This window comes from Triticum aestivum, chromosome 2A (genome assembly GCF_018294505.1).
Source record: "Triticum aestivum cultivar Chinese Spring chromosome 2A, IWGSC CS RefSeq v2.1, whole genome shotgun sequence".
Classification (NCBI taxonomy): domain Eukaryota; kingdom Viridiplantae; phylum Streptophyta; class Magnoliopsida; order Poales; family Poaceae; genus Triticum; species Triticum aestivum.
The window spans coordinates 60,841,918-60,866,401 of record NC_057797.1 but is presented as its reverse complement, the minus strand read 5'-3'; positions in this window follow the sequence as shown (position 1 = coordinate 60,866,401).

Sequence of the window (24,484 nt, the reverse complement as noted above, 5' to 3'; positions counted from 1 at the left end):
AGAGGTAACTATAATCTCCTCCGACTCCGAGCCTTTGCCGCGGCAGAAAACTCGAAGAGTGACCCGGAAAGTAAGATTTTCACATCCTTTGGCTTACCAAGATCCTCAATTTCTTTTGAAACAACAGCAAGTTGAAAGCCGGAGGCAGACCCGGACCAGCAAGGATGCAGAGCTCTCCTCTGTCTTGCCTGACACAACCCGGAAGCGTCGGACTGAGGTTTTCTCCGACTTACGCCTTGTTTTACCTTTGGCGGGTTTAATCCGTCAACCTCTCAATTCATCTGACTCCAATTATCAGGATACATCTCCTTCCTCTGGCGAGTCTATGCAGTCAAACATGCCGGCTTTTAAGACTGCCCCTGGGTAATGTCAATTTGTTTACCTTATGTTTTTATCTTCCTCATGTTTTGGTACTCATCCTTCTTCTTTGTCCACAGCGTGCAAGTGAAGCCCAGGAAGAAAACAAAGAAAGACATGCCGGCCCAAGACCCGGTAGTGACTGAACCAGAACTGGGCACGGCTGCCCCCAACTCTTCCACACATCAGCCGCCGCCTGTGCCGTCTTAGGACATTCCAGCACCAACTTCTGACCCGCCTGCGGAAGATATTCTTGCTGGTTCTGTTAACCTGGAGGCACCTAGCCCGGCCAAGACGACTGACCCAGAAGTGGAAATTCTCAAAACTCAGTTCGTTGAGCCGGGCCGGCCCACTGTTCTTGCCAAATGTTCTGCTAAAGAGGAGTTGGTAGAACGCCGTAAAGCCAAGATGGACATCACTGACTATACTAATTTGAGTATTGGAGAAATCATCTCGGGCTACATCAACCAGGTGCATAGCAGTCGTGACCTGGAAATTGACATGGTGAAGCAAATACAGCAAAAATCTGAGGTATGACTTATGCTTCCTTACTTTCAATCATACTTAGTGTACCAGCCCCCAAGTCTATTGCTTATGAGTAAATATGTTGTAGACTTAAAAAACTGTCTAGCACTGCTTATCCAGTTTGAAAGAAAATACTTAACCCGGTTGTAGCCTGATACTTTGAACTTGCGATACGCATTAGCCCCCAAGTGCCAAGTATCTTTGCTTGTAAAGTGCTTGGGACTTTAGTTGACATAAGCCGGCATAGTAATTTAGAGTTCTTCAGCATACATTAGCCCCCGAGTGTCAAGTACCTTTGCTTGTAAAGTGCTTGGGACTTAATATTACTTACCATGATCCTGACTATGACCCGGTAACAATGCAGGCCGCCATAAGTCAATTTGAGTCGGAGGTTGCTGACCTGAAGAGCCGCCTGGCAGCCCAAGAACTTGAAATTCAAAAGGCCAACTCTAAATTTGAATTCAGCGTCTCTGAACAAGAGAAGTTGAAGAAGAATTTTGAGGTGGAGAAGAAAATCTGGGCTGATGAAAAGGCCTCATTAGTGACCCGGGTCGAGACAGCAGAAGCATCACTTGCAGAAGTAAATACCGAGATGTCCGGTTTAAAGCGCCAGATATCTCAAATGGTCTCAGCCATCTTTGGTAATTGACAATATATAGAAAAACTTAAACACTGCAACCCTCAACATATTGCCATTCTTCTATTGATGATTATGTGAATTATAACCCCCCGGCTCACCTTTAATTTAACAATACAGGCCCCAGGAGCACCAACATCAAGCAGAACATGGTTGTCAAGCTGAAGGCAGTCTATACTCTGGTGGAGCAACTATACACCGGGTCACAACGTGCTTTGGCCATTGTGGCTTTATCAAATGACGTTCCTTATCTCCTTCAAGATGTGCTAAAACGGCTTGCCGTGCTCCCTCAGCGGGTTCAAGAGCTAAGGCGGGCATCTGCAAGAGCCGGAGCTATAGCTGCCTTGAGCCGGGCTAAAGCATGGATTCCAGAACTAGAGCCGGCCGACATCGCTCTTGGATACCCAAGTCTGAAGGAAGATGGCACCTCATTTAACGATGCAGACTTCACCGCCTGTGTGAAATACATATGCCCTATGGCTACTCTTATTGGGAATGACACTGATCTGACAAGTATCAGCCGGGCTATGATAATGAGAACCGGAGGATTCCAACACCTCATTACCATGAAGTCAGCCTGATCCCTCCAACTCATAAGCATACTTTTGCCCCTGAAGTCAACCCAACCGGTTTAATCGATGATGAAGCTGAGTTTGAAGCCTTGAGTGGCATTGACTGGGCCTCATCAACCTTCCAGGACAGGGCAACCGACGGAGAGGCGGAGAAGGATAACCCGGAATCGTCAAGCCAACCAAAGGAGTAAAGACGCCGGGTGTCATATGTTTAAGTCCTTGTGAAAACAATGCCTCACTATTCAGACTTGGGGAGTCTTGTAATAGAGTAGAAAAAACTCCGATTTTTTTCATGCCTCCGTGCATGTTTCATGGCGCTCAATACTTCCTTAAGCCGCCATCGTTATATATTGCCAGCTTTTATTTATCTTCTAGTTCCCTTATGTTAAACAAAGTTGCCTGCCTTATCCTGCATAGGAGACAAACAAAACATCCTCTGGCGATTTACCGCCCCAGGGGTCACATAAAGTACTGATAACCCGGAGTATACAACAAACAATCTTAGGAAAACTAACTTACGATTAGACTTGGTAGACATAATCATAATAGTATACCTGTGATACCTGTGGTTACCTCTCCGGCTTATGCAACCCAATCCCTGAGTGTAAGTTGAACTCCTGAAAATTGGCATATAAAAGTTCACCTGGTACTTAACAACCTGAGGTAACCAATATTAACCTAGAGGATTGCAATCCACTCCATTGTATTTTCAAGAGGGTCTCAGGATAGTCAAATATTGACACTTACAAAGCATGATGAACAACAAACAAAACTTAAAGGTTTCTGATTTGAATACGATTAGTGAACCATTCCAAAGGGGTTAAGCTAAGATTCGGATACGATCATATATCCCCCAGTGGCTTTGGCGATGCCGATCAAGTGGGTATCGACAGCTATGTTCTCTTTGGTTCGAATACGACCTATGTTTGAACAGGAAGCCCCCAAGTGACCATAAGAGTTGTTTAATGACGCTGATTCGAATATGATCCACGTCAGACCCAAAGGAGTTAAGCTATGATTCAAATATGATCAAGAAGCCCCCAAGTGGGTTTGGCAGTATGCCGATCAAGAGGGTTTCGACAGCTATGTTCCCTTTGGTTCGAATACGACCTATGTTTGAACAGGAAGCCCCCAAGTGACCATGGCTAGATTCAGATATGATCATAAGCCGGACCGAAGGGAAAGCCAGATTCTGATATGACCCGCTCCCTGTTGGTTGTTTCCACCACATGACAAAGAAAACAAGTAAACCTTTTAGGGTGGGAAAAAAGGACAGAGGTCCTGCTTTATTGCTTTATATAATATATACATTTATCAAAATATATACATACTAGAGTCGGTGGCTCAAGTATAGTAAGGCCGAAGATGAGCGATATTCCACGGCCGGTGGGTCTCCTCTTCCGACTTACGTGAGTCTTTGTACTCTCGAACATCGATAAGGTAGTATGACCCGTTGTTCAGATTCATGCTGACCACAAAGGGTCCTTCCCAAGGAGGGGATAGCTTGTGCATGTCAGACTGATCCTGGATAAGCCGGAGCACCAAGTCGCCTTCCTTAAAAGCTCTGGACCTAACTCGGCGGCTGTGGTAGCGGTGCAGGTCTTGCTGGTAAATTGCCGAGCGGGCTATTGCCAAGTCTCGTTCTTCATCCAACAGGTCAAGTGCATCTTGACGAGCCTTTTCGTTGTCCGCCTCAACGTAAGCCGCCACACAGGGTGAGTCATGACGGATGTCACTTGGTAGGACCCCCCCTGCTCCATACACCATGAAGAAAGGTGTGTAACCCGTAGATCTGTTAGGTGTAGTATTAATGCTCCAAAGTACAGAAGGTAATTTCTCCACCCAACAACCCGGCGTCTGCTGCAAAGGAACCAAGAGTCGGGGCTTGATACCCTTCAAGATCTCTTGATTAGCCCTTTCCGCTTGACCATTAGATTGAGGATGAGCCACAGCCGAAACGTCAAGCCGGATATGCTCTCATTGACAGAACTCTTCCATGGCTCCTTTGGATAGATTGGTACCATTATCAGTTATGATGCTATGTGGAAAACCAAAACGAAAGATCACCTTTTTCATGAACTGGACCGCCGTGGCCGCATCACACTTACTGATTGGCTCCGCCTCAACCCACTTTGTAAACTTGTCAACCGCCACCAAGAGGTGCGTCTTTTTATCCTTACACCTTTTGAAAGGCCCGACCATGTCAAGCCCCTAGACTGCGAACGGCCAAGTAATTGGAATCATCCTCAATTCTTGAGCCGGCACATGGGCTCATCGTGAGAACTTCTGACATCCATCACATTACTGACCAGGTCTTCTGCATCAGCATGAGCCGTCAGCCAATAAAACCCATGACGAAAAGCTTTGGCCACAAGAGATTTTGAGCCGGCATGATGACCACAATCGCCTTCATGGATCTCCTAGAGTATCTCTTGACCCTCCGCAGGTGACACGCAACGTTGAAACGCTCTAGTGACGCTGCAGTGATGTAACTCGCCATTAACTATTGTCATGGACTTGGACCGCCGGACGATTTGTCTTGCCAAGGTCTCATCCTCAGGCAACTCTCCTCGGGTCATATAAGCCAAATAAGGCACTGTCCAATCCGGGATGACGTGGAGAGCCGCTACCAGTTGTGCCTCCGGGTCTGGCACTGCCAGATCTTCTTCTATAGGTAACTTGACAGAAGGATTATGCAACACATCAAGAAAGGTATTAGGCAGTACCGGTTTACGTTGAGATCCCAGCCGGCTTAAGGCATCAGCTGCCTCATTCTTCCTTCGATCAATGTGTTCCACCACATAACCCTTGAAGTGCCCAGCTACAACGTCAACTTCACGATGGTAAGCCACCATAAGGGGATCTTTGGAGTCCCACTTGCCTGACACCTGTTGAGCCACAAGGTCTGAATCTCTTAAGCACCTTACCCGGCTCAAGTTCATCTCTTTGGCCATCCGGAGACCATGGAGTAAGGCCTCGTACTCAGCTGCATTGTTAGTACAAGGAAACATAAGCTAGAGCACATAACAGAATTTTTCACCTCGAGGGGAAGTTAACACGACTCCAGCCCCCGAGCCTTCCAACTGCCTAGACCCATCAAAGTGAATAGTCCAATATGTGTTCTCGGGCTTCTCCTCAGGTGCCTGTAGCTCTGTCCAGCCATTGATAAAATCCACCAAGGCTTGAGACTTAATGGCAGTGCGTGGCACGTACTTCAGATCATGAGGCCTGAGCTCAATAGCCCACTTGGCAACTCGTCCTGTAGCCTCTCTGTTTTGAATGATGTCTCCCAAAGGGGCAGAACTCACCACAGTGATAGGGTGACCTTGAAAGTATTGCTTCAGTTTCCGGCTTGCCATGAACACCCCGTAAACTAGCTTCTGCCAATGATGATAATGTATGCTGAACTGCTTAGATGAATCACCTGGAGTAAAATCCACAAGCTTGGTCTCAACAGCCGACTTAAACTTCATTGCTGGGTCATGTTCCGTGGTTGGCTTTTTGAGGGAGGTCATATCTGCTGGGTCAACGTTATCTTGATAAAATTTGAGCTCCTCTGCTGCGTAGACAGACTCAGCATAAGCCGCGTCGCCTTCTTCACATTCCAGGGCCACCTTTCGACTTCCATGCACCGTGATGGTGCCCTTGTAACCCGGCATTTTGAGCTGCAAGTAAACATAACACGGCCACGCCATAGACTTGGCATAAGCCGGCCGACCAAACAAAGCGTGATACGGACTCTTGATTTTGACCACCTTTGAAAGTGCAACTATCCCTAGGTGGTTTTGGTAATTCATAACAACATATAGCTCATTGAGCTAATGCTATTCGAAGATGACTATTTCAGGAAAGCTCAATGATTGGCATGGCATGGATGTGAAAGTGGAACCCTCAAAATGATAAGGACAAAGGATTGGCTCAAGCTCAAAATCTCAAGACTCTTCATTTTATATTTTAGTGATCCAAGATCACACTGAGTCTTTAGGAAAAGCCAATACTATCAAGGAGGGATGAGGTGTTGCTTAATGAGCCTTTTGCTTCATGTGCTTAGTGATATGCTCCAAAACCCTCAACTACTTTCCCATATCCACATATGACCTAAACCCTAAGCCAAACTCGGTCCTACCGATTCTTTCTATCCGGCGCCACTGAGCTTCACTTCTCATAAGCCACTGCCAAACCCTAGCAATTCGGTTCTACCGATAGGGATCTCGGTCTCACCGAGATGGGATTGCAAACTCTCTGTTTCCCTTTCTTAACTTTTCGGTCTCACCGAAAGAGCGAATCGGTCCCACAGAGATTGCAATGTAAACTCTTTGTTTCCTTTTTGTAACTTTTCGGTCTCACCGAAAGAGCAAATCGGTCCCACCGAGTTTGCCTGACCAACTCTCTGGTTAGCTTATTACCAAACTCGGTCTCACCGAGTTTGTGTAATCGGTCTCACCGAGATTACGTTATGCCCAAACCCTAACCATATCGGTCCTACCGAGTTGCATGTCAGTCCCACCGAAAATCTCTAACGGTCACTAGGTTTACCTTTTTGGTCCGACCGAGTTTGTTGATTATGTCCCACCGAGATTGGAAAACTGTGTGTAACGGTTGGATTTTGTGTGGAGGCTATATATACCCCTCCACCTCCTCTTCATTCGTGAAGAGAGCCATCAGAACACATACAAAATTCCAACTCATATGTTCTGAGAGAGAACCACCTACTCATGTGTTGAGACCAAGATATTCCATTCCTACCATATGAAACTTGATCTCTAGCCTTCCCCAAGTTGCTTTCCACTCAAATCTTCTTTCCACAAAATCCAAATCCTATGAGAGAGAGTTGAGTGTTGGGGAGACTATCATTTGAAGCACAAGAGCAAGGAGTTCATCATCAACACACCATTTGTTACTTCTTGGAGAGTGGTGTCTCCTAGATTGGCTAGGTGTCACTTGGGAGCCTCCGACAAGATTGTGGAGTTGAACCAAGGAGTTTGTAAGGGCAAGGAGATCGCCTACTTCGTGAAGATCTACCGCTAGTGAGGCAAGTCCTTCGTGGGCGATGGCCATGGTGGGATAGACAAGGTTGCTTCTTCATGGACCCTTCGTGGGTGGTTGCTTCTTCGTGGACCCTTCGTGGGTGGAGCCCTCCATGGACTCGCGCAACCATTACCCTTCGTGGGTGGATCCCTCCGTGGACTCGCGCAACCGTTACCCTTCGTGGGTTGAAGTCTCCATCAACGTGGATGTAGGATAGCACCACCTATCCGAACCACGGGAAAAACATCCGTGTCTCCAATTGCGTTTGAATTCTCCAAACCCTTCCCTTTACATTCTTGCAAGTTGCATGCTATACTTTCCGCTGCCAATATACTCTTTGCTTGTTTCCTTGAATTGTATGATGATTGCTTGACTTGTCCTACAATAGCTAAAATCTGCCAAGAACTAAAATTGGGAAAAGGTTAAGTTTTTATTTGGTCAAGTAGTCTAATCACCCCCCTCTAGACATACTTTCGATCCTACAAGTGGTATCAGAGCTTTGGTCTCCATTTGCTTTGATCTCCAAAGCTTTTGGTGGTCATAGCCTTGGTTTCACAACCTAGGAGAGTGGATTCCCAAGACTACTTCAAGTTCCACTTCATCAAGTACGACTACAACTCCAAGGATTCCCATCAAGATGGTGTGGATCCAAAAGAAGAAGAACTAGAGAGTTCTTGAGGGTGACTCCGCCAACATACTTCACTCTTATCATTTTGGCAAGAACAAGTGCAATCAACTTCCACATCCTGCACTAGTTCAAGGAGTCACAAACCCTCTTGTTGGTAAGACAAGGGACAAGGTAACCTAAAAGTTTTCATGGACATCATCTTGTGTGTGCATCACTCTATGTCTATGGATATCCTTGTTTGTTCCTTGTGGGACTAATCCATGTAGGTATTGAAAGTGCAATTCACTCAAATGGATAGCTCCAAGTGATCTACATCAACATTGAGCATCCACATCTTCAACATCTACATGAAGTCATCATCGACAAAACCCGAGGTTAGTCCATCCCTCTAAGGGGGGATATCACATCTAGGGGGAGCTTTACTCTAAGACTTGAGCTAAAGCAACTCTAAAGATGTGAACACAACAATGCTTTATGTAAAAGTGGTAACCCCACTTGAGCTTAAACGATGAGTATGACCTATGATCAAGTGTTCTCACTTGACTCCTAAGTCAATATACTCATATATAGATGACCTTGTCATCGCAAATTGCTTGATAGATGCTAGAATTGGTTGTGCATGCCATGTCACATATTTCATTTGCCATCTTATTGTGTGAGCATGCTGGTTGCATATTTTACTCATTCGAGGACATCCACTTGTTGTTTTGATTGTTTGGTTTTATTTCCTTTTGCCAAGTGGATGGACAAGAATGCCTAAGAACCTCCTCTAGCTATCTATGCTTTTCTTGTCTCAAACTCTATTCATGCTACATCACAAAATTTGATCAAGTCAGATTCGAACCACTCTGTGTGAGGAGCGCTCGGAGTCCCCGATTCGTCATAGACTTAAACTTCCAAAACCTCTTTATGATTCTCGGTCTGACCGATACCCTACTTTCGGTCCTACCGAGATCATTAAGTTGATCTAGGTTTTTGATCTCGGTGCAACCGATTTGAACCATTCGGTCACACCGAGTTGCAACAACTGTATACAGTTTTGCATCTCGGTGCCACCGAGTTGTTCCACTCGGCCACACCGACAGGGTCGGGCTATATATAGTCACGGGCAAAAATTTGGAAATTTCTCCGAACCCCTTCGCCCGCGCGATAGCCTGCTCTGCCAACTTGGTCTCCGGATCGTCTCCTCGCCGCCAGCCGCCTCCAGTCGCTAGTCTCCGTCGCCGTCAACGGAAATTCAACCCCGTCGTTGCCGCCGTAGCGAGTCTCCGTCGAACTAGGGTATGGACTCGATCTTTGTGCTATTCCCCAATCCGATTCTTAGCACATTGTGATCATCATGATTCTTTCCATGTTTGTTAAACTTCTATCCAGTCAATGAACTCGTAGATTAGGTTTAATTCGAAAATTTTAGGGTTAGGTTTCCGCCGAAACCATCTCGGACCCACCGAGTTGAAAAACTCGGTCCCACCGATTTGGCTTATGCCATTGCACAAGTGAGACTCGGTCTGACCGAGAATTACTTATCGGTGTGACCGATTTTGGAACTCTGTGAAACCCTAGCAGCCTCGGTGCCACCGAACTGTGACTCAGTCTGACCGAGTTCACTAGTTTAGGTGCCAAAACTGCTTCGGTATCACCGAGTTTAGAAATCGGTAGATCCAAGATGCTTTCAGTGGGAAACTAAAACTAAGTTTTTGAATTATTCTTTTGCAAAAATCTCTGCATTTTGTGATGCTTATCCACTCTATCTCATCTATAACCTATTCACAGGGTCAGCAGTCAGAGTTTGCATCATGTCAGACCAAAGTGATAGCCAGAACTTGTCAGAGCAGCAAGTGCAGATGAGTGAGGGCACTAGTCCCTCAAGTTCCTCAGATGATGGCAGCAGGAGCACCCCTAGCAATCTGCCTAAAGCTGCCACAAGACAGAGAAAGAAGAGAACCTCAGACTCAGAAGATGAGGATTATGTGGCAGAAGAGGAAGCAACTTCCAAGAGAGTTGAGCCAGCACAGGGTATAAAACCAGGGATGAAGATCAAAAGGCCAGCAGGCAGGCAGCCTATGTCAAAGGCCAGAGCTTCAATTGAGAAGCCCACTCCCATTGAGCCAGTTGCTGCTGAAGGCAAGAAGAGGAAAGAAAGGGTGAAGAAAACTGTAGCCATAGTGCTTGGCAAGGCTTCCATCATGGAAGATGAGGAGGAAGAAGAAGAGGTAGCTGCACCAGCACCTAAGGCACCCAGGCTGATGGGTGATGCCATAAGAACAGGGGCAGCTGCTTCCAAGGCCAAGACAGCTCCAAAGCCAAAGCCAAAGAGGAACACAAGAAGCATCCCAGCTACTAAGAAGAACAAGGCCCCAATGCCTGAAGCTGCAGAAGAAGAAGAAGAGAATGTTCTTAGGAAGATCAAGCCTGAGTGTCGACTTAGCACTATGCATTTTCTAGGAACTTTTTGGTAACTTGTTGCCAAAGGGGGAGAAAATGTATAGATCATAGGCTTCGAGAGAGAGTGTTGCTTTTAGTGTTGCTTTTATTCTCTCTAGTTTTATTTGGTGGTTTTTCGAACTTTGTTTGCTTTTGTGTGAGATACTATGTCATTGCTCGTGAGACATTGATGATCATGTGTTTGATCATAAGCTACACTTAATGTTTGCTTAATATTATCATCTTATCTATCTTATGTGATCATTCACTATTCTTGGTGATGAGTGCATGTATTTCATTCTTATCATTTTAAGTGCTCCACCAAGATGTATGTGACATGGAAGAGTAACCCATGACTCTAACTCCTTGTGCATTTGCAGTCCAAAGCAAATTTTAAATATGCACAAAATTAGGGGGAGCTCTTACTTGTCACATACTTCTCAAATCGATGATATATTTCATGATTATTATCATTTGTCGAAGCTTTGATCTATATGTTGTCATCTATTACCAAAAAGGGGGAGATTGAAAGTGCAACTATCCCTAGGTGGTTTTGGTAATTCATAACAACATATAGCTCATTGAGCTAATGCTATTCCAAGATGACTATTTTAGGAAAGCTCAATGATTGGCATGGCATGGATGTGAAAGTGGAACCCTCAAAATGCTAAGGACAAAGGATTGGCTCAAGCTCAAAAGCTCAAGACTCTTCATTTTATATTTTAGTGATCCAAGATCACATTGAGTCTTTAGGAAAAGCCAATACTATCAAGGAGGGATGAGGTGTTGCTTAATGAGCCTTTTGCTTCATGTGCTTAGTGATATGCTCCAAAACCCTCAACTACTTTCCCATATCCAAATATGACCTAAACCCTAAGCCAAACTCGGTCCTACCGATTCTTTCTATCTAGCGCCACCGAGTTTCACTTTTCATAAGCCACTGCCAAACCCTAGCAATTCGGTTCTACCGATAGGGATCTCGGTCTCACCGAGATGGGATTGCAAACTCTCTGTTTCCCTTTCGTAACTTTTCGGTCTCACCGAAAGAGTGAATCGGTCCCACCGAGATTGCAATGTAAACTCTCTGTTTCCCTTTTGTAACTTTTCGGTCTCACCGAAAGAGCAAATCGGTCCCACCAAGTTTGCCTGACCAACTCTCTGGTTAGCTTATTACCAAACTCAGTCTCACCGAGTTTGTGTAATCGGTCTCACCAAGATTACGTTATGCCCAAACCCTAACCATATCGGTCCTACCGAGTTGCATGTTAGTCCCACCAAAAATCTCTAACGGTCACTAGGTTTACCTTTTCGGTCTGACCGAGTTTGTCGATTCGGTCCCACCGAGATTGGAAAACTGTGTGTAACGGTTGGATTTTGTGTGGAGGCTATATATACCCCTCCACCTCCTCTTCATTCGTGGAGAGAGCCATCAGAACACATACAGAATTCCAACTCATATGTTCTGAGAGAGAACCACCTACTCATGTGTTGAGACCAAGATATTCCATTCCTACCATATGAATCTTGATCTCTAGCCTTCCCCAAGTTGCTTTCCACTCAAATCTTCTTTCCACAAAATCCAAATCCTATGAGAGAGAGTTGAGTGTTGGGGAGACTATCATTTGAAGCACAAGAGCAAGGAGTTCATCATCAACACGCCATTTGTTACTTCTTGGAGAGTGGTGTCTCCTAGATTGGCTAGGTGTCACTTGGGAGCCTCCGACAAGATTGTGGAGTTGAACCAAGGAGTTTGTAAGGGCAAGGAGATCGCCTACTTCGTGAAGATCTACCGCTAGTGAGGCAAGTCCTTCGTGGGCGATGGCCATGGTGGGATAGACAAGGTTGCTTCTTTGTGGACCCTTCGTGGGTGGTTGCTTCTTCGTGGACCCTTCGTGGGTGGAGCCCTCCGTGGACTCACGCAACCATTACCCTTCGTGGGTGGAGCCCTCCGTGGACTCGCGCAACCGTTACCCTTCGTGGGTTGAAGTCTCCATCAACATGGATGTAGGATAGCACCACCTATCCGAACCACGGGAAAACATTCGTGTCTCCAATTGCGTTTGAATTCTCCAAACCCTTCCCTTTACATTCTTGCAAGTTGCATGCTTTACTTTCTGCTGCCAATATACTCTTTGCATGCTTGCTTGAATTGTGTGATGATTGCTTGACTTGTCCTACAATAGCTAAAATCTGCCAAGAACTAAAATTGGGAAAAGGTTAAGTTTTTATTTGGTCAAGTAGTCTAATCCCCCCCCCTCTAGACATACTTTCAATCCTACAACCTCAAAGGTTAACTTCTCGGCCCTAGAATCATGCTCGTCTCCAAAGGCCACCTCCAGCTCAATCTTACTGACAGGGTATGCCGACTTACCAGGCACCACTCCATGGAAAACGGTGTTGGATGTCTTTAATTTTTTGTCAGTTAGACCCATGCGCCGAAAGGTCTCGTAATAGAGGATGTTGATGCTGCTACCTCCATCCATGAGCACCTTAGTGAATTTGTATCCACCGACCTGCGATGCCACCACCAAGGCTAGTTGACCCGGATTATCAACCCGGGGAGGGTGATCCTCCCTACTCCAGACAATGGGCTGTTCTGACCACCTCAAGTAACGAGGCACTGTCGGCTCAACAGAGTTCACGGCCCTCTTATGAATTTTCTGATCGCGTTTGCACAAGCTAGTGGTGAACACGTGATACTCCCCACTATTCAGTTGCTTTGGATGGCTCTGATAACCCGACTGCTGCTGCTGCTGTCCTCCTTGACTAGACTGTTGTTGATTATGACCGCCTTGATTTCCCTGAAAGCTGGAATTTGAGCCGCCACCCGGGCCATGAAAGCCGCTAGCACCTGAGCCGCCGCCTGATCCATGATTGCCATCAAACGTGTTGGAATTCTTGAAAGCCTTCATTATGGCACAATCTTTCTACAAGTAGGTGGCGGGTCGTTCCCGGGTGCCGTGTCTCGGGCAGGGCTCATTGAGTAGCTGTTCTAGAGACGGACCTGACCCGCCAGATCGAGGGGGCGGTTTTCCCTTACGTCTTTGATTGTTACCCTGCGCGTTGGCGTTGGCCATAAACTCCGGGTTACCTTCCGCCTTACGCTTATTGCCTCCCTGATTCGGGTTATGCTGCTGACCCTTTCCGTTGCCGTTCTTTTTTCCCTTCCATGTCTTTTCCTCATCAGAGGCGGGATCCTTGGTACTATCAGAGTCGGCGTACTTGACTAAAGCTGCCATCAGTGTACCCATATCATTGCAATCACGCTTAAGGCGCCCCATCTTCTGTCTCAGCGGCTCAAAACGGCAATTTTCCTCCAACATGAGGACTGCAGAGCCGGCATCCATCTTGTCAGACGAATGTATTATCTCCTTCACCCGGTGTACCCAATGAGTTGTGGATTCACCTTCCTCCTGCTTACAATTTGTCAAATCCACAATCGACATAGACTGCTTGCAAGTGTCCTTGAAGTTCTGGATGAAACGGGCCTTTAACTCTGCCCACAAACTGATGGAATTGGGTGGCAAACCCTTTAACCAAGAACGGGCTGTTCCATCCAACATCATGGTAAAGTACTTAGCCATTGCTGCGTCGCTAACCTCCAGTAGCTCCATGGCCATCTCATAACTCTCGATCCACGCTTCGGGCTGTAAGTCGGCCGTGTAATTCGGCACCTTTCGAGGTCCTTTGAAATCCTTGGGCAGACGCACATTACGCAGAGCCGGCACCAAACAAGGAACGCCTCCAGTTCTAGTAACCACTCCCGCCTCAATGGAAGTCGTCGGATAAGCCGGTAGGTCCTGTTGGGCTGCTAGCTGAGCCGCTAGCTGAGCCGTCCGTTCATCCTCCTGACGTATCCGATCCTACACCGGGTTATACCCGCCAGGCTGGTTCCGGCGTTGAGTGTTGCTTGACAAGGCCTCTGATTCCATGTGCCTGCTGTAACTCGGGCTCCGGTTTGGACGAGGCGGAGCTAACTAGGGTGGAGTAGTTGAATGGATCATGTCCCGGCTGTAAGAATAAGTCTCTTGCTGGGCCAGAGCCGTCTGGACAAGTTCTCTGATCCTCCGAGTCTCCACCGCTGTCGGATCGTCCCCGTCTACTGGGAGAGCCGCCAAACATGTTGATGCTGCAATTAATTTCTCCATGGGGTTGGAGAAGTGACCCGGCGGTATTGGCACATAACGGGGTGGTGCCATATTCCCATGAAGAGGCGTTGTCACCTGAGGCTGAACCGGGCCCCCCGCTCCGGATGTCATAAGCTGATTTGCACCTAGCGGGTTACTTGGGCCGGCTCCGGGTGTAGTGAAAAGATTTCGAGGATCATAAATCGGAGGCAAACGGGACTGAGTTTTTTGATGTCTCCTTCTCATTACTTCGTTAGATGCGTTCAAACTCATCGTGAGCTGATAAGCCTTTGACTGAAGTTGCTGCGCCCGCACATCCAAAGCCGCTCGCTCTGTAGGCAATCTGGTATCCACAGCTGCTAAGGCCTCCTTGGCCCGAGCGATCTCCTCACGAACCTGCACCACCTCTGCATCATGCTCATCTTGGTTCGCAGGGATGACTTTAACGGTTAACAGGGCCGTAAGTTTATCCATGAGATCCATCAGCACCTGAACCGGCGAGCGCACAGGGCCTCCTGCCCTGGCTGCTCCTAACCCGGACATTATCGCTGCTGCAGCCATAGAATTTTGGCCGGGTTGAGTGCCAGCAATGAAGACCCCTGCCCAGTTTGGCGACTCAGAGGGGTCCGGAATAATGCTGCCATCGGAACAGCCCCCAAGCCCGCCATCTTGCACTGGATATAGCGAATCTGTTGAGTCGGCGGACGATTCACCATCAGAGAGGACGGCCGTCTCACCACCACCTTCAGATCCCTCAGAAAGTTCTCCTCCGTGGATGCAGCCCACGAAGGCACGCTTCACGAGGGTTGAGCCCGGGCGGGTCTCGCGCGCTGAGCCGTCTCGGTGAGGTCGATGCAGTTGTCCGGCTCAGGGCCCGGCTCACCAATCTGGCCGATGAAGACGTGAATTCCTCCAAAGGGGACCCGGTACCCGTACTCAATTGAGCCGGCGTCGGGGCCCCAGCCTTCGTCGTCGATGTAGATCTTGCCGCGATGACTCTTGGTCATCCAGCCTACTGCGTATCCCTTGAGCCCTTCGAAGCTGCCCTTCAAGAACACAAATCGACCATGCGCTAGCCCACGGTCGGCGCCAACTGTCATGGAATTGTCACGGCAGATGTCCTCTTGCAAGGACTTAATCATGGAGCCATCGCAACTAGGAAGCTTAAAGGGGTTAATCGGGACAAAGGACACAAGAGGTTTATACTAGTTCAGCCCCTTGCGGTGAAGGAAGGCCTACGTCTAGTTGGGTTGATATTGCTTGAGGTTTCGAAGACGAGGGAGCGAGATACGCTATGCCCGGTTCTCGATTGGTTGTTTCTTGCCCTAAGCCGCTGGCGAGTCGTCCCCTTATATACACGGGTGGACGCCCTGCAGCCTACAGAATCTCGGCCGGCTCATAAACAGTGTCCGGCTCGGTGACTAGTTACTTCTACCTTATGTTACAAGTCATGCCATCATGGCGGTTTATCACTATGGGCCTTAAGCCACCCGTGGGCTTTAAACCCTATGAACCGCCCTCCTCATGTTGGGTCTTGGGCTTCTTTCACAATGAGTCTTCTTTGCGTAACCCGGCCCCTCCTGGGCGGCTTACACAAATAGTTATATCCCCAACAAGTACCCTACAGGTTTCTGCACCCTTGGCGAGACGCCACACTTGTTCCTTCTCATCCTAACACAGCATTTTGAAACGCGCACAGTATGTTCCTAGAATCCTCTTTTCTATCCGGGAGGGTGGGGTTTTTTTGAACATGTTGTGTTCTCATATTATTTTTCCTGCAGTGTATTATTTGCTCTGCCAGAACACATGTACTCAAGATGCTCGGCCTTGCCATAACTGAATACACTAGTTTAATGGTCACAGTGAAGACAAGCCATGGATATAAGTTCCGAGTCGGGTTCATGAACCAAGAAGATCGCTGCTTTTTATGGCCGAACTTGGATAAACTTTCTCAAGTGTTACAGACTAAAAGTTGGCGCACGAATGTTGATGGAAATAGCAGAACCTGGTCTCATCTTCACTGCGATCTTCCACCCCGACGTCGTTCCAATTGTTCATCCATGTTAGTTGCTCTAGCACTGACAGCGGCAGCAGCTCAGTCTGATCCAGCTGAGGATTGGGCACCGACCGTGTCAGCGGATCAGTCTGATCTACCGGAGAATCGGGCATCGACACCGGCACCGGCACCTGCTCCGACACCAGCACCATCTCCGGCAGCAGTAGGGGCTTCGGCACTTGCACCAACACTTGCACTTGCATCTGCTCTGGCCCATGCAATTGCACCGGCAACAGACTAGGCTGCAGTTCGCACTTCATATACCAAAGTCCTTACAAAAACCGACATGTCCACCCTCTTGGTAAGCATTGGCCGCCCAAGTGCTTCGTTCTTTTTCCTTTCCATGTTGTTTCACATGATTCACTGTTTTGATCTAACTGTTTGGGTATGTCTTCTAGTTTGCAAACAAAGAATTCCTAGAGCAACGAGGGAGTCGTTCAACAATCCGGGCGACCGCGGCCAAGTTTCTCTTACCATGCGCAGCCTTGGTGTGAATGAACCTGCTCAATATACCGTAAGTAAAAAGGATGGTCGCATGATGATTGATGCTAAAGTATGGTCAAGGTTCAAATCTAAATCATATCTTGCGGTAGGGGATGATGTCAAAATCGAACTTTCTCGGCAAGGAGAGCTGGTCCAAATCAACTTTGAAATTCTTCAGTAGCAGCACGCAACTATCGAACTGATCTATCCTCCGAGAGATTTTGATGTAATAATCTGGCATGGTGAAACAAGTGTCCTGTGTGTATAAGTAGTACGACAGTATTATTTATCACATGGTATATCGTTGATAGAATTGCAACTCTGATTGCTGGTTAGGAACTGTCGCTCGATTTCATTCCAACAGATGTCGTGCTTTATTCAATTTTGTGTATTCGCCTTGCAACAGCATCTAAAACCAGTGACGTACCGATCGCTTGCAATATGAAAAGCGCTGAGGTAGAACACATGGGCCCCCAAACATGCAGGGTCGGCCTGCGGCCCAAAGTCCAGAACCGTGAGCCTATCTGAGTATTATATTCTCGGCTGATCCCCCATAAAAAAAGCTGAACCCCCATAATGCCCGTGCATTGCAGAGGGAGTATATTTCTCGGCAAGGTGAGCCTGTGATATAAAATATTTGTATATTTCTTTACAGAGGGAGTATCTCTCTGTCAAAAAATATATTTATGTGTAACTAGTTACTCCTGTCTTTCTACTTCCTTTCACTGATATGTAGGGCAACCAGCAACGGGGTCCATGTGCCATATGCACAAATTAGAGTGCGCAACTTCATGGTAGACACACCCCGGTCGTAGCGCCGCAGTAATGCCCAATGAGCCGTCAAATCACAACCCCCCTTTCCAGCTTTAGCAGTAAGCTGGACGGACGAAGCGGCAATATTTCACTGGGCCTGAATCCCCTTCTCCCTCGTCTCCTTGTTCAGAGAAAACCCCCTCTCGGCGATTGCATAGGGTTTTCTCATGGAGAACCAGGTACGAATTCTTCATCCATCCCCGATAAATCCAAGTCCCTTGGTCACAGGTAATCCTAGGATGGCAGCCGCTGCCGTTGATGCATTTTTCTTCCTACTGAATCTAGTGTGTTTCATTTGCAGTGCCCAAAGTGCGAGTACCCTACAGGTTTCTGCGCCCTCGGTGAGATGCCACACTTGTTCCTTCTCATCCTAACACAGCATTTTGAAACGCGCACAGTATGTTCCTAGAATCCTCTTTTCTATCCGGGAGGGTGGGGGATTTTTGAACATGCTGTGTTCTCATATTATTTTTCATGCAGTGTATTATTTGCTCTGCCAGAACACATGTACTCAAGATGCTCGGCCTTGCCATAACTGAATACACTAGTTTAATGGTCAGAGTGAAGACAAGCCATGGATATAAGTTCCGAGTTGGGTTCATGAACCAAGAAGATCGCTGCTTTTTTTATGGCCGAACATGGATAAACTTTCTCAAGTGTTACGGACTGAAAGTTGGCGCACGAATGTTGATGGAAATAGCATAACCTGGTCTCATCTTCACTGCGATCTTCCACCTCGACGTCGTTCCAATTGTTCATCCATGTTAGTTTTGTATCTGGTTCTTGCTTGTTGCCTCGATTACTGTTCGATGCGTGCTTTGTATGGTTGAACCTGTATAAGTACTCATACTGCTTTCAGCTTTGGTTGTTAAGTGCCCCTACTGGTTTAAGTTAAGGTTGTTAAGTACTCCTGGTGCTTCTACAGTCTGTCGTGTTTCTTCATTCCTGTCTTCCTCCAGCCGCCAAAACCAAACCAGCGCCGGCGGGGCCGCCTGCTTCCGCCTCCCACGGCTGGCTGCGCCTCAGCGCACGCATCGCCGCCCAACCGTCTCCTAAATCGTTAACGCTGACGTCCTCCGCGCGCTTTGGTGCGCTCGCCGCGGCGCCGCCCTCTCGCGTTGTCAATATGGTCAACAAACAACAGGACTCGGCAGAAGTACGTGGAGAGGATGACAGTAGCGGCCCACCACGTCAGCGTATGGAAAAATAAAATGCTTCCCCCTAGTGTTTTCCTGACATCTGGGACCCATGACATTGTGAGCGTATATAGTCAATAGACAAGAGAACGACACAAGATCGGCTGACACCTGAGACATAGCTACTCGAGTAGTATTTTTTTGTTTGGTATTGTTGAGACGGAGCAGGGTTTGAACTAGGTTGTGGCCCGTCTAGCCCAGGCTTATATTTTATGTTCACCATGTGACCAGCCCAGCTATTTTTTCTTTGTGAAAATGAGCCTAGTTTATTATTTTTTTGAAGAATACCCAATCCAGGCCTACTTATTTTTCTATGCCCTGATGGGCTGCAACTCTTTCAAGACGCCTGCAAATCTTGAAAGTAATATGAAATGGGTTGTAAATATAAAAACAGATGACAAATTGGCAATTACTTTATAATTTCTGAATTTTTTCACATTTTCAGATTCCTATTTCACTGGGCATTAACCTAATTTAAATATATCTTCAAAGTACTTTAAATCTGGCTCAACATTTCGGTATTAAAAATAGTTTGGAACCCACAGATATATGCGAAATTGGCCCTGACCAATCAAGAAAAACAACTGCAATAAATTGCATAAGAAGTTGCCATGAGCTATATATAAATTATTAAAAAAAGAGGGAGTGGTCTGACTTGTGGGCCTGTTTAGTTGACGCGTATACAAGATTTTTTTGTTATTATATACATCAACAAACGATTCTAGCAGACGTAACCGTTGGATGTCAATCCAACGGCCGTCGTGTTTCTTCAATCTCTGATCTTCTTGCCCCAGCCGCCAAAGCAGCGCCGGCGGGACCGCCTACTCCCGCCTCCCGTGGCCGGCTGTGCTGCCGCGCAGGCCTCAGCACCCCCTACTACTCCCACCGTTGGCCAGGGCATCCCTCTACTCACCCACACCCCCTGTTATTCTGCGGTGATGGCAGCCTCACACCGCAGCCGAACCGGTGAACCCTCGTACTCCTCTCCGCGCGGGCTTCCACTGCCGGGTCTTCCCCGGCTCCACGCCATCCCCTTCCTAGGCCTCGCCGTCATCCACCGCTGCGGTGCTCTCGGCGCGGCGTGGTCAATGTGGTCAACGACCGACTTCCATCGAAAGAGTACTGTACGTGGAGTGGCTGGCAGCTGGGTCCACGGCAGCCGCAAGGAAGTGCCTCCTTATTACGCGGAAAATAATTATTCCTCCACCTGACAGCAGGGACCCACCGGGCGGGCCACCAGTATTTCGCGAAAAAAACGTTTCCCGCTGACTGCTGGGACCCACAGGACGGGCCACCGTATTTCACGAAAAAAACATTCCCCCCACTGTCAGCTCGGACCCACCGGAAGTGCCTCCTTATTACGCACAAAAAAATGAATACCCTCCTGCTAGCTGGGACCCACCTTGGTGGGAGGCTGACTTGTGGTTGACTGGGACGGAGGATCGAGTCTCCTGGATCCTCAAATCTGCAGCCAAAGTCATCCTCTTGAATCTATATTCATACTCACAGTTTTGGTTTTGCAGGTCATAGATCTGGGCTTGGAGATGCTCGATTTTCTCGTGAACTTGAAGATGGTCTCCCCAATGTTCTTGGATCTAGCTTGTGGTTGTTGGTGAACTCCGTGATCATTATGTGGTTGGTGTCAAATCCACGTTCCACCATCTCCTGGCACTTGAAAACTTGTTGCTCCATTGCTTCGAGTCTTTTCTCCACGCATCCGGTCCTCCTTGGTCCCTCAACATCGCGGATGTGCATCAACCCCTCACGCATCTCGATGGTTTGAAGGTGTTGCAGCACCTCCGCGAGGTAGGGATTGATGACCTTCTCGAAGAACTTGTCCTTGGGGGCGCTTGGAGACGTCATGGTGATCTAGATCGGTCAGAAAAACAGCTCGAAACAAAAACAGAGGATATTTGCGTGGTACGGTGGTCAAAACCTTCGGGAGATTATATAATGAATTTTTACCGACCAAAAGAAGTATCGTGCAAGAAAACGTAGTTCGGAGAGAACACGAGGTGCCCACGAGGCAGGGGGCGCACCCTCCACCCTCGTGGATGCCTCGTGTCCCTTTCAGACTACTTCTTATTTTCCTATTTTCTTAAATATTCCAAAATGGAGAAAAATTGCCATTAGAACTGTTTTGGAGTCAGTTTACTTACCGTACCACATACCTATTCCTTTTCGGAGTCTGAAATGTTTTGGAAAGTGTCCCTTATGTATTCCTCCGGGGTTACGGTTTCAACAACATTAGTTTCAACATTTATGGGATTACCTGAGATATAATGTTTGATTCTTTGACCGTTCACCACCTTCGGATTTGTGCCTTCGAAGTTGTTGATTTTTATGGCACCGGAATGATAGACCTCCTCGATAACATAAGGACCTTCCCATTTGGAGAGGAGTTTTCCTACAAAAAAATCTTAAACGTGAGTTGTATAGCAAAACGTAATCACCTACATTAAACTCACGTTTTTGTATCCTTTTTTCATGCCATCTTTTAACTTTTTCTTTAAACAGTTTGGCATTCTCATAGGTCTGGGTTCTCCACTCATCAAGTAAGCTAATGTCAAATAGTCTCTTCTCACCGGCAAGTTTGAAATCATAATTGAGCTCTTTAATGGCCCAATATGCCTTATGTTCTAGTTCGAGAGGTAAGTGACATGCTTTTCCATAAACCATTTTATACAGAGACATACCCATAGGATCTTTGTATGCAGTTCTATTGGCCCATAATGCATCATCAAGTTTCTTGGACCAATTCTTTCTAGATCTATTAACAGTCTTTTGCAAAATTAATTTGATCTCTCTATTACTTCGCTCTACTTGACCACAAGACTGTGGGTGGTATGGAGATGCAATTCTATGATTAACGTCATACTTAGAAAGCATTTTACGAAAAGCACCATGAATAAAATGTGAACCACCATCTGTCATTAAGTATCTAGGGACTCCAAACCTCGGAAAAATAACTTCTTTAAGCATTTTAATAGAGGTGTTATGATCATGTAGCGACCAGACCTCAGACGGTCAAGTCTCTGTGCTCAGGTGTCATCCCTGGATCAGTACTGCTGACACCACACAGTACTTCGAAGGATTTATAACAGAGTAGCAATCACACACTTATTACATCGATGTCTCAAAGAGAACTTATTACAATAAAATATGGCTTAAGGCCATCTAATAACGATAACAGCAGAAGACTTGGAAGATAAGTGAGTCCATCAACTCCAACGGCATCACTGAGTATAGAACCACGACCTAAAGGCACCTTACTCGTCGTCTGAAAAGTCTGCAACATGAAACGTTGCAGCCCGAAAACGGGTCAGCACATGGAATATGCTAGCAATGTAACACATAGAAAATAATGAAAGATTAAGCCTATACTACATGCATATATGGCTGGTGGAAAGCTCTATGGTTACAGTTTTGCGTAAAGCCAATTTTTCCCTACTGCAAAGGAATAAAGTTATTTAACTATCATGGTGGTTGTTAAACATTGAGAATGGTTGACAGCATCCTCAATCCCAATTAAAGTAATCATTATTAAAAACCCAATAACATTAATTTAGAGTAACATGATGAGATTCACATGATATCCAAGTACTAGATACTCAAAACGTCCATAACCGGGGACATGGCTAACCATGATTAGTTTTTACACTCTGCAGAGGTTTGCGCACTTTTCCCCACAAGACTCGATCGCCTCTGTTGATTTCTCGCACTACATGGTGTTTGAGAAACGGACGACCGAGACATTGTCTTTCGGAAGCGCTAGCAGCTTACGATGTGATAGACCGTACCAACCTACATCCCCTACATCTACTAGTCTACCACTGTAAGAGTTCGCACGACTTAGTCAACTATGCCAGAGCCCATAATGGCTTGTGGCTGCACACAGAATTTTCTAGCATGAATAATCTTATGATCCCTTTGAGCCTGGGTGGCAGTCCAAAAAGAAACATGCAATCCTGGAATACCCAGGTACCCCAATCCACCCAGATGTGTGTTTAAGTTGCCACCTTAGATAAACCATTAATTAACAATCTCACATCTGTCATGGATATCACTCACCCAATCCTCGTCTACTAGCATAGCATGGCATGATAAGCAAACGTAGAAGTAACTCCCAAAGGTTTCATAATAATCTGGTAATAGGTACTACCTCAACTACTTCCCATCCCACAATTTAATTAGATCCTAATCATGCAATGTTTGAGGATTGATCTAATGCAATAAAAACTAGGTATGAAGGGGATATGATCAAAGTGTTACTTGCCTTGCTGATGATCTGCGAAACCTAGAGATTCGAAGTAACAGGCGGTGCACTCCGGGTATTCTATCGCAGACAAACAAACAAGCATACAATAAGTACTCATCTAATGCACAGGTAAAACTCAAAATAAGTGATCTAACCAGAAAGTTCAACTTAAGAACTCCGGTTTGCAAAAAGAAACAAATCGAACGAAGCAATGAAAGTCAAATGGCGAAAGAAAACAACTTTGTTCTACTAATCTAGATCTAAGTCAATCTTTACAGTAGCAAAAACTTGTTTAAGTTGATTAATCGGATAGAGGGTTTCAAGACGAAACTCCAGGCGCTTGAATCGCCTGATTCCGATAAACGAGCGAAAAGTTATACTAAAACGAAAATCGGATCAGAAATCACGATCATAAAAATCGCGGAATAAACCGAAGAAAAAAAAACAATGAACAGTTAAACGAATGAACATTCGTTAACAGAAACTAACCGGTGAACATGTTCGTTAAAACGAACGGATCGGTGAACGTTCACTATTTAAATAAACCAGAAAAAAGCAAAAAACTGATCTAGGGTTTCGGAAAAAAATAACCGAAATGGTTTTTTTTTAAACCGAACGGCAACGGCGGCGGTTATACCTCCGGCGAGGTACTCCGACGGGCGAGGCGGGGCTCCGGCGGGGTGCGGCGGGGTTCGGCGGGGTGCGGCGCCGCGATGGGAGGCGGCGCGCGGCGTCGGGCGGCTCGGCGTCGGGCGGCTCCGGCGTCGAGCGGATCGGGGCGAGGTGGGGTGAGGTGAGGGGGGCGGCGGTGGTATATAAGAGGGGGGGTGCCGTGGGGAGGGGGCAAGGCGGCGAGGTGGCGAGTCCGAGCCGGACTCTGGCGGCGGCGGCGCGGCCGATCTCCTGGAGGGAGACGACTCGGCGGCGGGGTGGGCCGTCGGCTGGGCCTTGGCCCAGTCGGTGCGCGACGGGATTTTTTTTAAACATTACGCGCAGAAAAGAAATAAAAATAAATACTAAACATACTCCAAAATTCCCGAAATAAATTTTCCCGGGCTTCTAAAATCAAGCCCGACAAAGTGAACATTTATTTGGCCTTAAATGCAATTTTGAAAAACGCATATTTTTCCTAAATTCAAATAAAAATACAGAAAAACTCTGAAATAAATCTTATTTGATTTTTTTATTAAATCCTCAATATTTCTATATTTTGGGAAAGTTATTTTATTCCCTCTCTCATATTGTTGTAGTAGAAATAATTGATGATGAAATAAATAAAACCAAATGATCCTATTCTCAAAATTTGAGAAAACTCAAATATGAAAATAACGAAACCCCCAACTCTCTCTGTGGGTCCTTGAGTTGCTTAGGATTTTCTAG